This window comes from Macrobrachium nipponense, chromosome 43, assembly GCF_015104395.2.
Source record: "Macrobrachium nipponense isolate FS-2020 chromosome 43, ASM1510439v2, whole genome shotgun sequence".
Lineage (NCBI taxonomy): Eukaryota > Metazoa > Arthropoda > Malacostraca > Decapoda > Palaemonidae > Macrobrachium > Macrobrachium nipponense.
In genome coordinates this window covers 22,251,747-22,266,806 of record NC_061104.1, presented here as the reverse complement: position 1 = coordinate 22,266,806, position 15,060 = coordinate 22,251,747, and the positions used below count along the sequence as shown (strand labels likewise).

Below are 15,060 nucleotides of genomic sequence, written 5' to 3'. Positions count from 1 at the left end.
ATTTAACAGAAATCATTCAGCATCTTGATGCTCAAACTTTACCACAAAGTGACAAACATCGGTGGTAAACCTCAAACTTTACCCCAAGTGGCCAACATTGATGGTAAACTTCAAACTCTAACCCAAGTGGCCAATGTTGGTGGTAATACTGAAACTTTACCCGAAGTAACGAACATTGATTGTAAACTTCAAACTTTACCCCAAGTGGTCAACAGGTAAACCTCAAAACTTTACCTCAAGTGACCAACATTGATGGTAAACCTGAAACTTACCCGAAGTAACGAACATTGATGGTAAACTTCAAATTCTACCCCAAGTGGCCAACATTGGTGGTAAACCTACAAACTTTACCCGAAAAAGACTAACTTTGGTGGTACAACCAAGTCATGTTTAAAATGACAGACAGCAATTCAGTACCACTAATTCTGACAATTTGGTATAAAGCTTACCAACAACATGGCTAATAATAACACGAAATAAAAAGTACTCTTACGACCCAGCCTATAACCAACAACCAACTCACGCACATATTAACTTCATCAGCCAATGAACGAAATAGATAAATGATTTATATGTCAGCAATCGACAATCCGAAAATGAGCGAGTTTCAGTCTAATTAAGGACCACTCTTAATTAATCCAAAATATGATGAAAAAAGGTTATATATACCTGTCTCATTTGGCCACACTAACTATGCAGTACGATAAGGGATGGAAGTAATTACACGTGTGTCATTAATTAGCTTGAAACGAAATGTCATACTAATTGCGAAACAGACCTGATCATTGTGTCTTTAGATATTGTTTTGCTAGAGATATACTTGTTAAAGTGAAGATTGGATTATCTGGTTGGGTGAAAATAGATTTTGAAAAGTCAGACCATGCAATAATGATAGAAATTCAAACTGAGAAAAATGTAATTTAGAGAATTTTACAAGACTTACGCTTTTACATTTAATACATCTAATAACTTCAAGAAAATTTAACTAAAACAATACTTAAGAACAAAGCTTTATGTGGCAGAATATTTACGAATAAACTTATATTTTTTAAAATTCCACAAAAATATAAAAACTTTTACTTAGAAAAAGTGACATCATAGTATTTCACAGTATATAAACATACACACATTATATACTAATATATATATATATATATATATATATATATATATATATATATATATATATATATATATGTGTGTGTGTGTGTGTGTGTGTGTGTGTGTGTGTGTGTATATCTACATATAATATAAATATCCATATATGTATGCTTATTTATACACAAATGAATATGTATATCATATATATACATATAAATACATAAGTCTATATATATGGATATACTTATACATATACATACATACATGCATACATACATACCCATACCCATACCCCCTACCCAAAAATAGCAAGAGACGAAATAGTTGTCTCCTCTTAAAAGCAGAATATGGTTGACATTAACAGTCAGTCCCTTGCCCTCATGACTGACATTAACTTGGGGTGCCAAGCGTAGAGGGGCATGTGACGCCTGTGCATCCTCAGTGCCCATCAGATAATTGACATGAGAGGGCATTTATACATTGCCTGGAGGAGGAGAGGAGGAGGAGGAGGAGGAGGAGGAGGAGGAGGAGGAGGAGGAGCAGGAGGAGGAGGAGGAGGTCGCTTGACTGCCTTTATAGAACGTGATGTCTGCATGCATAACAGGAAAATGCTTTTGGTGATGTTATTTTTAAATTGCGTTTTTGGAAATTATTAATAATAATAATACTAAATTAGAAATTAATAATAAATAATATCTATATATATATATATAATTATATATATATATATATATATATATATCTATATATATATATGATATATATAAGTATATATATATATATAAGATATATATATATTTTATATAAAGTTACTAATATATATATATATATAAATTATGACAGTAAAAAATGTTCTGTTACGACAGAATTCCATCGTGTATAATTCATAGCAACAAATGTCGGTACAAAAGCCAGATGATAGAGTCAGCCTTGATTAAACAAAGACTGGTAATGGACATCTCAAAGGGCGCCTGGGATTCAGATATTATAGATAAAATCTTCCTTCAACCATCGCCTAAGAAGAATATGTGTGTGTGTGAGTGTATTTCAAGCGTAAACAAACATAAAAAGAGGTGCACATCATTATCATCACGATACTGTCAATAACTTGATATTCAATTCACGATCGTACAAAAACTCCTCTCTAACAAAAACACAAACAATAGACCTCAAAACTGTTGAACTGTAATTCAAACACCCTCATGATGAGTGCATGCAAATGCTCTCTCTCTCTCTCTCTCTCTCTCTCTCTCTCTTCAAAAATCTGCCAAAATCGTAGTCTTCAAATAGACACACCTATGTCTGCTTAGTTACTCCGGTGTAACTAAGCAGGTTTGGTTTACAGAAATATCATACGTACTACGTAAGAAGCGCTCATTCGAGTATGAACTATCATCAATATGGACATAATTGTTGATTTGTAACGCTATGGGAGTAAATTATTATTATTATTATTATTATTATTATTATTATTCTTATTATTATTATTATTACTGATCACTTTTGCTATTAATAATAATACTAATAATAATAATAATAATAATAATAATAATATGAGAAAAAACTATTCATCTACTGAGATTGTGTATATAAAAAGTATAGAATATACACAAATCGATGTCTACGTTTTATATAAACATCAATTCAGGTTTATATTTTATACAAACACAAACATACGTCTATTATATATCTTATACAAACACAAACATACGTCTATTATATATGGATCTCTTTCTCTGAGTACCGGTTGGTACGTGACTTCTCATAATCATTATCATAATATTATTCCTTCTTCTTTTTCTTCTTCTTCTTCTTCTTCTTCTTCTTCTTCTTCTTCTTCTTCGTGGTTAATTAAGGAAAAGGACTCTTCCTCCCTTCCTTCCTTCCCATCGCTATAACTTCTCCCAAACTTCGACATGCAAATGTCGGCGGGAGGCCAATGATGCATGGGATTTTAAAGACGGGGAGGTGGGGGAGGGGGTGGAGGTGTTGTCATTATGGTGGAGATTAGCTTCTCGAGAAGCAACAGCCTTCACCTCGCCAGAGGCTGCCTGGCCTTGTGTATGGTGCGAAAAATGATTGAGGAGGAGGAGGAGGAGGAGGGAGGAGAAAGGAGGAGGAGGGAGATGAGGAGGGGTGAGGAGGAGGAGGAGGTGGAAGGGGAATGGAAAGGGGTGAGTAGGAAGAGGAGGAGAGGAGGAGGAGGAGGAAGAGGAGGAGGGTGAATGGGGGAGGAGAAGGAGGAGGAGGAGGAGGAGGAGGGTGAATGGGGGAGGACAATGAGAAGGAGGAGGGGAAGAATTAGGGAGGGGGAAAGTTAAGACGAATATGGGAATAATAATAAGATAAAATTGAGACGAGGAATAAATGAAAAGGGAAAATACACGTCTACGGAACAACAAAAATAGGAAATAAATTGGACGAATGAAAATAAGAATAAAAAGACAGAGAAATGAGAAAAAGACTGGATAATGATAAGAAGGAAAAAAATATACGACCAAAGAAATCATTAATAAGAGAAATTATCTTGAAAGTGTGACGGTTTAAAACGCAAATAAATCTACGGGATTTAATCGTATGATTTGAGCTAAAATATAAAATAAATTCTCTCTCTCTCTCTCTCTCCTCTCTCTCTCTCTCTCTCTCTCTCTCTCTCTTTCTGTGTGTGTGTGTGTGTGTGTCTTCGTTTAAGCATTTGTTTTGCTCTGTCAATGTAATTCTCCAAATCACTGGGAAGTGGATAGTTATTTTAAATCGCAAAGTATCTCACAATTTACATTGTACAAAATAATAATTACATGATGTACAAAACATAATGAAATCATTATCACATTCATCACCATCATCATAATTCCCCTAACTGGAAAAAAGCAAAAATGACGTAGAAATTATAACAAAATACAGAAGAAAATATGCAAAAAAAAAACAAAAAAAACATTAGTATTATCTCTTTTGTGCTTTGCCTTTCAAAAGTCTCCACCCATCTGTTTTGGTGGGGCGCACTTGGTACCCAGCTGACACTATCAAATACTACTCTCACAAGAGGCTGTGGGACGGACATCGACGGGCACGAGTAAACCATCTCCAAATACCTTTCAACGTTATCCACATGTGAACGTATATTCCCTTATGGTTATCATTTCTACCTCTATCCAACCACGTGACTAACAATAATATTTTTCTAAATCATTTATTGTCAAGATGACAAAAATGGTTTTAGATACAGTTTCATTGGTATAACATGCTGGATGTCCGTATACCGATGCAGATCGTTCTAAAATTATGTGTGTAATTTTATTTATGAAAGCAATTTTACGTCTATTTGATTTCCAAGTCTTATTCATCATATGTAATATTAATATATATATATATAATATATATATATATATATATATATATATATATATATATACATATATATATACATACATACATATATATATTATATATAGTACATTATGATATATATATATCATACGTATTACTATATATATAATATATATATAGATATTATATATTATATATATATATAGATATATATATATATATATGTACACACACACGCATAATAACGCCGTGAGCGTATAAGCGTACAATGACTCAGATAAGGGCTTCGGCGCTTAACAGGAAACTGACCACCCTAATCTAGCCAAGAGGAAACGATAAACGCAATATGAACTAGACAAGAGAGAGAGAGAGAGAGAGAGAGAGAGAGAGATAGGGGTTTATTTATTCTTATGTATAAGGGTGGTGTGGGGGTATGGGGAGGCGGCGGGGTGGGGGAGGAGACAATGAATGAATGGTGAGAGGGAGGGTGTGAGTAACAAGTACTGTGGTCAGCAGTAATCCGGGGAAAGGAGGGAACTCTCTCAAGTGTTTACTTCCTGTCTGTCTGCCTGTCTGTCTGTTTAGATGTTTATCTTCCATGGGATAATGTGTCTATTCTTCTCTTCTACTTAGTTTGTTATATATATATATATATATATATATATATATATATATATATATATATATATATATATACCTATATATGTGTATGTATGTATGTATATACATATATATACATATGTATATATATACGTATACATATATATTACATTATAATCCATATTATTATTATTTTACACTGGATTACAGAATATAAAAGTAACAATAATAACAACAATGATAATGATAATAACAATAATAATTCTATGCAATTTATTATAATTATTTGCATAGAATTATTATTATTATTATCATTATCATTGTTGTATTTTAATAATAATAATAATAATATTTTTGCATTGTATTATTATTATATTATTATATTATTATTATTATTATTATTATATTCTGTAATCCAGTGGAAAATGAATAATAATAATACTAATAATAATAATTATTATTATTAGTATTACTATAATTTATTTTTGACTGGATTCCAGAATATAACAACAACAACAACAACACCAATAATAATAATAATAATAATAATAATAATAATAATAATAATAATAATAATAATAATAATAATAAAATAATAATACATTGCAAAAATATTATTATTATCATTAATTCATTCTCGTACCCAAAATTTGCCCTCCAAAAAATAACTGACCAGGAAAATCACGATTGCCCGAAAAATGAAAAATAAACAAGCAAAATATAACCGAAATCCAAAATTCAATTTTGGACAGCTTAAAAGAACAGAGACTGGGAGGGGAAAAATCAACAGCAAAAAATTATTGTTGTTGTTGTTGTAAGATTAAGCTGGGGTTGTGACAACACACACAAGGGGTTATTTCGTTCGTTCAGCAGCCGGCATCAAAATGCAAACTGAATTTGAGGATTTTTTTTTTTTAATATGTTCGTGTGGTGCCAGCACGGGCTCTTGCTTCTTGAGCAGACAGTATGTATAAAAAAATAGTCCCCAAATATACATCTAAATAAATAGCTTGAGATGGAGGATAAAAGGATGAAAATTAAATTAAAAAAATAACCCATATATAAGGATTCTTGATGAGTAATTAACTGATAAAAACGCGACAACAATCGGCAGAATGTTAAAACAAAAATAAAGAAAAATACATGCATGAATCAATTTCAAAGTCACTGCTCAAAATAGTCTTGAAAAGCGTATAATGAAAAGAGCTATAAATAAATATACATAAATACACACACATACGGTTGTGTGTATATATATATATATATATGTATATATATATATATATATCATATATATATATATATTTATATATATATATATACATGAGTGTAACTGCATTTCCTACAGGAATTGATAACACAAGGAAATTGTTAAAAACGCGCGTACGAAACTCGGCTGAAAATACAATATTAAAATGAATGTTGAAAAACCACGCGTACTACATCAACTATGAACAAAACTCAACAAGAGATTAAAAGTTGACGTTATCCTACAAAACTACAAGACCTCCACATAAAAAAAATAATAATAATAAAAAAGAAAGCGAAATGTATTCCCCAGTACTTACGCAACCCTCATAACCTTTTGACTTGACAAAGTGGGCGGGGCCTAGGCTAAGCCTAAGTACCATGACTGTTCCATCCATTGTGCAAAACGGCCTGATAAATTATGCAAAGACATGGTAGCCTCCTGTGCATTTGAATGCGCAGGAGTAAGGAGTTAAGGAGCTAGGCGGGAGTAGGAGTAAGCAGAAGTAAGAGTGAGCAAGAGTAGTGAACAGAAATGAAAGTGAGCAGAAGTAATAAGCAGAAGTAGGAGTGAGCGGAAGTAGGATTGAGCAGGAATAGGAGAGAGCAGAAGTAGGAGTGACCAGGAGTAGGACTGAGCAGAAGCAGGAGTGACCAGGAGTAGGATTGAGCAGGAGTAATTACCAGTAGTAGTAAGCAGGAGTAAGGAGTGACCATGAGTAGGAATGAGCAGAAGTAGGAGTGAGAAGGAGTAGGAATGAGCAGAAGTAGGAGTGAGCAGGAGCAAGGAATGAGAAGAAGTAGGGAGAGAGCAAGAATAATGACCAGTAGAAGTAAAGAGAAGTGGGAGTGAGCAGTAGGAATGCGCAGAAGTAGATGTGAGCAGGAGCCAAGGGATGAACCGGAGTAGGCGTGAGCAGGAGTAAGGAGAGAGTAGGAGTGGGAGTGAGCGTGAGAAGAACTATTTCCCAAAACGCCACTTCAAGCCTAATGAAGTGAAAGTTTGGCGACAGAAAGAAAGTTCGTGGTACTTTTAGAGAAGAGGAAGAGAGAGAGGAGAGAGATAGAGGGAAAAAGGAAAAGAGGAGGGGGAGAGGGGGAGGGCGAGAGAGAGAGAGAGAGAAACTACCAGTGTACTTAAATTCTCTAATCTGACGTTTTGCATTTAGCTGTGAGAGAGAGAGAGAGAAGAGAGATTTTTCTTCGCAGAGAGAGAAAGAGAGAGATAGAGAGAGAGAGAGAGATGCATTAAAATAAATGCTGTTATCACACAGAGAGAGAGAGAGAGAGAGAGAGAGAGAGAGAGAGAGAGAGAACACCCTTTCCCCTCTCACTTCCCTCAGAGCAATAGAGTCCTCACACTTCATATCTTGGACGGAATGTCAATTACGTGAAGCTGCGTCGTGTGCGTGTGTGTGTGTGTGCGTGTGCGTGTGAGTGTGTGTGACAGGGACCGGGATCCTTCGAAAAATGTCAATCAAGAGTCAAAGGGGGAGGTGAGACCGCTTTTACTTTCGAGGCGTGCAGCCCGAGACGGGGAAAAAAAAGAGAAAAAAAAAACAGAAAAAAAAGTTTGAATAAAGACGTCTTCTTGAATTAAGAGGAGCTTTTTTTTTGTCTTTTTTTTTAATAATTCGGGAGGTACAGAGGGAGAAAAGGAATCTCACATTCACACACACACACACACACACTCACTCTCTCTCTCTCTCTCTCTCTCTCTCTCTCTCTCCTTGTAGAATCATTATATTGGCATTTCTCTTTTTCTCTACTTACGAATCTATTATTTTCTCTCTCTCTCTCTCTCTCTCTCTCTCTCTCTCTCTCTCTCTCTCTCTCTTCTAGGTAGAAAGAAAAACTTCAGGTTAGAGAACTTTAGTGTATTGGTAGGCTCCTCGGTTGGACTAATAAGTCTTTGAGACATCCTAATCTCTCTCTCTCTCTCTCTCTCTCTCTCTCTCTCTCTCTGACAAACTCCTTCTTAGACAGTCTCTCTCATGGAAGACATCTGTTAAGACCCCACCTGTTCAAGATGCATAAGGAGATCTTCCTCCTCCTCCTCCTCCTCCTCCTCCTGCAACCCACCCTCTCCACTCCTCCATCCTACCCCCTTAAGAAACCTCATAGACAGCCCCTCCTCCAACCCCCCTCACCCCTTCCATAGACATTTTCCAACAGGTGTTGTGGGATGGGCACCATGAATGAGACTGTAGCATCCTTGCACCCCCTACCATCCCCTCACCCCTCTCCCCATCCCCCCTGCCGCTTCCCTCACCCACTACAATACACACATTTTCAAACAGGTGTTCTCTTACAGGATGGCGGATCCGTCATCCTTCCTTCAGTGTCTAGGAAGGAGGTCAACTCACGTCGTTGGTATGTGGTGGGGGGCTGCACCCTGACATCATCCAGATTCTGCACATTTTACTCTGCTGTATTTTGTAGTTTTTTTTAAGGTGTAAAAGTAAAAATACAGATTAAAAAAGGAAAATACAGTGGCTTGTATTTTTCTTGTATTTTCATTTTTACATTGTAAAACTGAAAGGAAAATACAGTGTATTGTATTTTTCTTGTATTTTTATTTTACAGTGTAAAAAGAAAATTACAATGTAAAAGTAATCATACAGTGTAAAATACAGTGTAAAAAGAAAATACAGTGTATTGCATTTTGTAGCTGTCATTTTACAGTGCAAAAAGAAAAATAGGGCGTATTGTATTTTGTAGCTGTCACTTCACAGTGCAAAAGAAAAATACAGTGTACAGTATTTTGTAGCTGTCCTTTTACAGTGCAAAAAGAAAAATACGGTGTATTGTATTTTGTAGCTGTCATTTTACAGTGCAAAAAGAAAATACGGTGTATTGTATTTTTGTATCTGTCATTTTACAGTGCAAAAAGAAAAATACGGTGTATTGTATTTTGTAGCTGTCCTTTTACAGTGCAAAAAGAAAAATACGGTGTATTGTATTTTGTAGCTGTCATTTTACAGGGCAAAAAGAAAAATACAGTGTATTGTATTTTGTAGCTGTCTTTTTACACCATAAAAAGAAAAATACATTGTAAAAGGAAACCACAGTGTATCGTATTTTGTATTTTTTGCAATGTAAAAAGAGAAACCATCTAATCCTCTGCCTACATCTCGATCTTCTACCCTAACAAAGGGTTCCATCTATCCATATACACACATATATATATGTCTATCTATATATACATATATATATATGTGTATGTATGTATAACTGAAACACGAAATAAAAGGCAAAAGCCACGAAGGAAAGAGAAACAATGGAGTACTGCTGCAAGGCCATTAAACTTCTTGTCCTTTACTAAGCGGTAAAGGACGAGAAATCGAAAGACCTTTTCTCTTTATATATATATATATATATATATATATATATATATTATATATATATATATATATATATATATATATATATATATATATATATATATATATACATACACTATCTTATAATGAAGCCAGGCTGCAAAAAATGTAAAAATTCTTCATGAAAAATAACCCAGAAGTTTTCGTGCCATTCATATAATTAGTCTCCATTAACCCTGATGGAATATGAGGGTAAAAATAAATATGATTAATGGTGGAATCTGACCTTGGGTGGAAAGATTAATGGGGGAGGAGAGAGAGAGAGAGAGAGAGAGAGAGAGAGAGAGAGAGAGAGAGGAGAGAGAGAGAGAGAGAGAGCAATCAAAAAGGTCTCTGGCATCTGAATAAATTAAAAATAACAAAAAAAAAACTCTCTGACAGAGAAGGAGAGAGAGAGAGGCGAGAGAGAGAGGAGAGAGAGAGAGAAGCACACACATACCCCTTTTAATCAAGCAACTTTTCTGAGCACCTAACTGACTCCCTCATCACTCCCACTCCCCACTCCCCAACTCCCTACCCCGTAAGCCATTCGTTCACTCCAGAACTCCTTCCACCTCACAGCATCCAACCTCCTCCACCCCCCCCCCCCCCAACCTCCAACGTCAATTCTCAAGGCTGTCTCAAGTGTGAACTCATTGTGAGTTACCTCATTCAGACCAACACGGGGCGTGTATGCTTCTGCATGAGGATTAGCGTCAAGCACAACTGGTCGGCGTCGATGCTTCGACGTTTTGCGTCGAGGGACACGACGAGGAAGAGATTTTATATTTGATTTTGATGGAAGAAAATCGACCTGGATGCTATGGAAGAACGCCCGTGTTGTCAATTGGTGAAGATATTCATTCACATATGGTATACAGGACGTCCATAAAGTCCCATTACCGTTACAAGTATTTATTGCTTGTAATGGTACTGGGACTTTATGGACACCCTGTACATATACGGAGTCACTTTATATATATATATATATATATATATATATATATATATATATATAATATATATATATATATATATATAAAACGAAGGGATTAAACCGAAAAGTCGAAGAAGAGGCAAATGAATGAATGTAAGAATAAACAGAGAGAGAGAGAGAGAGAGAGAGAGAGAGAGGAGAGAGAGAGAGAGAGTGAGTTTACTAATCACAGAAAAACAAAAGTTCAAAAAGGGTAACAGTTGCCTTAGTAAGCTATCAAATATTTGCAAACAACGATCATAAATAATAATAATAATAATAATAATAATAATAATAATAATAATAATAATAATAATAATAATATCAGGAAATATAAATACATCAAGTCGTTCAGAGGGGCACTAATTATCCAGTGTTGCAACAACCCAATGGAACTGTAATTACACTTAATAACTAAGGAACAAAAACGCCAGCCACGCGTTTTTAAACAAATACATCATCACCGACATTTCCTATTAAAACAAAAACAAGAAACAATTAAAAAAAACTTTTGAAACCGTAACCTATCATAAAAACTTGTTTTTTTAATAACTTCGGTAATATAATATAAACTTTTTTACTTGCGTCAGTAAATGTGTTTTTTGTAATGGTAATATTAGTCAACATTAATAGGGAAATATGTTTTTTATTGCTAGTTCTGGTAATTTAAAAAATTAATCTCGACCAAAAAAAACTCGACAGAAATTTTTTTTTTAAAGCTTATACATTACTAAAAAAAACTCAATAGAAAAAAGGAAAAATTGGTTTTAAATTTATGCATTAAAAACTCGACCGAAAAATAAAATAAACATCTTTTAAAATTTATAAATGAAAAAACGTAACAGAATACAAAAATAACATCTTATTTTAAATCATTAATTAAAAAACTTAACAGAACACAAGACAAAAATATATATATTTTTTAATATTTATATATTAACGAAGAATTTACAAAAAGAAATTTTTTTTTTCTCGGATATCTATACGTAACATAACAAAAGACAATTAAAAAAAACCTACATTAAAAAACTTAATAGGAAAAAGACCATTTTTCTAACAACAGGCTGTCACAAAAAAGTAGGAAAAACAATTTTTTTCTAACGGTAACCTTTGACACACAAAGGCCAAAACGAAGCCGTCAGCGATCACGCCTCACACAATATCATCGGAAGTGAGTACGCCCACGGACGGACGCCCATGACGCAACACGCCCGTGGTCCTAGGACGCACCAACGCCCCCAAAAAACTCCCTCTATAGGCATCACTTTCGTCGTCACGGTGGGTTAAGTGGGTGGAGGTGGGTGGGTGGTTGGGTAGGTTGTATCAAGAAGGGGGGGGGGGATAGTTATTTGAGTTATGGCAAAAATTAACTCTTAACAACCAAATGTAATTAACCTGATTGAGTCATTAACCGTTAATGAAGAATTCCACTTGCAATTTTTGTTTACAAAAAACTCAAAAAAACCCCCCCCAAAAAAAAAAAAAAAAAAAAAAAAAAACCAATTATATAAAATTATGGTTATTATTAATTATTTACATATATATATATATATATATATATATATATAGATATATATATATATATATAAAATTTCCATATATACAATTTATATATCATATATTATCATATATATATATATATTTTATATATATATATATATATATATATATATATATATATATATATATATATGTATGTATGTATACAAAATTTACAACATTAATGCTTCGTCCACTATAAAATTCGAATTCGTTCACTTGTTCCCGTGTTCACTCCAGAGTTATTTGCTTCCTTATTTTCAGTTCTCAAAAAAAAAAAAAAACAAGAAACAAAAGAACACGACAAATAAATTAGCTTAACAAATAAAAAATCACAGGACGAGCCACCAAGCAAGCACTTCCAAAGCACATAAAAAGCAATTAAACAATTTAAACAATTTGCTTTTGTAAGTCATCACAAGGAAGCATAATGGATAAACAACTTGTTGGCGCACCCAGTCTCTCTCTCCTCTCTCTCTCTCTCTCTCTCTCTCTCTCTCTCTCTCTCTCTCTCCCTCTCTTGTCTTTCCTTCGACAAATCACTACAGCACTCGGAAATAAAATCACAATAAATCAATAAATAAATTTCCGCGATTTAAATATGACGTTTCAGGCGGCTCCGTTCAATCGCCCAGCGCCTATACGTCTGTCACCTATTGAACGGAGCTCTCAAATTAAACTACCAGGGAATTATTACACTACGGGTCCTTGGGAGCAGTTTGCCTGCTTCCCTCCCCCTCCCTCACCCCCCTTCTCTTTCTCTCTCTCTTTCTCTCTCTGGTAGACATTAGAGGTGCCTCACACTGAGGGACCTGGGGCAACCCGAACAAGATGTAAGGTCTGTAAGGTAAGGTCTCTTCTCCCTCTTCTTCTCTCCCTTTTATTCTTCTCTTCTTCTCTCTCTCTCTCTTTTTTTAAGTCTCTCTTTTTTGTCTCTCTCTCTCTCCTCTCTCTCGCTCTTCTTCTTCTTTCTTCTTCCTCTCTCTTCTTTTTCTTTTTTTTATTCTCTCTCTCTCTCTCTCTCTCTCTCTCTCTCTCTCCTCTCTTCTTCTTCTTCTCTCTTTTCTCTCTCTTCTTCTCTCTTCTTCTTCCTCTCTCTTCTTCTACCTCTCTCTCTCTCTCTCTCTCTCTCTCTCATCCTTATGTCCCCCCACGCCCTTTTAGAGGTAAGGGGGAGTATGCAGAAGGTATAGAGAGAGAGGGGGTAGGGGGAGGGGAGGGGGTTCCTAATTGAACTTAACAAGGGAACGGCAGCATCCTTACTTCATCTGGTGATGACGTACGGACAGATGCCTCCTGATGCTGCTGCTGCTTCGGTATGGATGCCGTGCATTGCAGGCGTACTACGTGGCCGAGCGCACGTACGTACGGTACGTAAAGGGCGGTCCAGGGGCACTTGGAAAACATATAAGGGAATGTTCTTGCTGATTGTTGCGATTATTAATTGTGTATCTTTTGCAAGTTATTGTTATGAAAATTATCATTCTGGGGAATTGTTAAAATTACCAAAAGTACCGAAAGAGTCACGTGACTTTTTAAAATAGTTTCTGTCTGTTAGCTCGAAATTGGGGCTTGGAATTGGGGTTGGAGTTTGAAATTGGAGTCCAAAAATGAGGTTCAAATTGGGGTTCGAAATTTGGATTTGAAATTTGATGTTCGAAACCAGGAATCAAAATTGGAGGTCGAAATTGGGGTGGGGTTCGAAATTGGAGTGCAAAATTGGTGTCCAGAATATGGAGTTCGAAACTGGACCTTGAAGTTCAAAACTGGAGTTCGAGATTGAACTTAGAAATTAGAATTTGAGATTGGATTTCAAAACTGGGGTTCGAACAGGAATTCGAATTTGGAGTACGAAATTGAGGTTCGAAATCGGAGCTAGGAATTGGGAAAATCTAAATAAAGACGTTTTATTATTAACAATAAATTGTCTTCTTCAATTTGTCACATTCAGAAACTTGTTCCTGGAAATTATTCAGTACAAATTCAAGAGCTAAAAACAACAATAATAATAAAAAAAAACTTTAAAAGGGGGAAAAATCAATAAAATATAAATTCATCAACTTCTTGAAGTGTAGTCCCAAGGAATGCTAGATTTTTTGGCGCCTCCTTATGAATCAGATTAAATAAATAAATAAATATAATAAATAAATAAATAAATAATAATAAATATATATATATATATATATATATATATATATATATATATATATATATATATATATATATATAATGAAGACGATACCGAAGAAAAAATTTATAATAATTACTCAAAAACGATTAATTGTTTATTTTTGGCGTTTCGCTATGAATTCGATTAGATAAAATGATACCGAAGATGTTGATGAAAAAACTACAGTAATAACTAAGAGAAAAATTAGATTTAGAGATATAATCAACGGTGTACATAGCAACAGGCCCCAGCCTGGGAAATATGGAAAAAATGAAAATATTTAAATATCTCCATCTGATACGTAATACGTATAATTGTAGGTTTTTTAACGAATGATGTCATCTGTAAAAGGAGAATATAAATAAATGAATAAATAAATAAATAAATAAATATAAGTCCTATTTACGGGAACTCCTTATCTACAGGAAATTCAATAACTGAAGTTATGTCATTATAATTATAACTTCATTCAGACTAAATCGGTTATTGCAAATAAAACGCAAGTAAGAAAGAAATTCTGTTTTATTTGTCATTTTTTTATTTATTTGTTATTTTCTTATGTATTTCATTGCTCATAATCTTGCTTTCTCGACATTTTCTAACTTGCGGTACCATGCTCAAATGGTAATGTCTATTTTTTGGAAGTTGGTTTGATAGTTAACAAGCGCAGGAATAAATTTCTGTTTGGTATTATAATAATAATAATAATAATAATAATAATAATAATAATAATAATA

General features: G+C 34.3%; 1 protein-coding gene across 22 annotated transcripts in view; it reads right to left on the bottom strand.

Moving 5' to 3' along the window:
• LOC135213567 (microtubule-associated protein futsch-like) overlaps positions 1 to 15,060 on the bottom strand; it is a 699,290-nt gene that overhangs the window by 427,394 nt on the left and 256,836 nt on the right. The window lies entirely within an intron of this gene.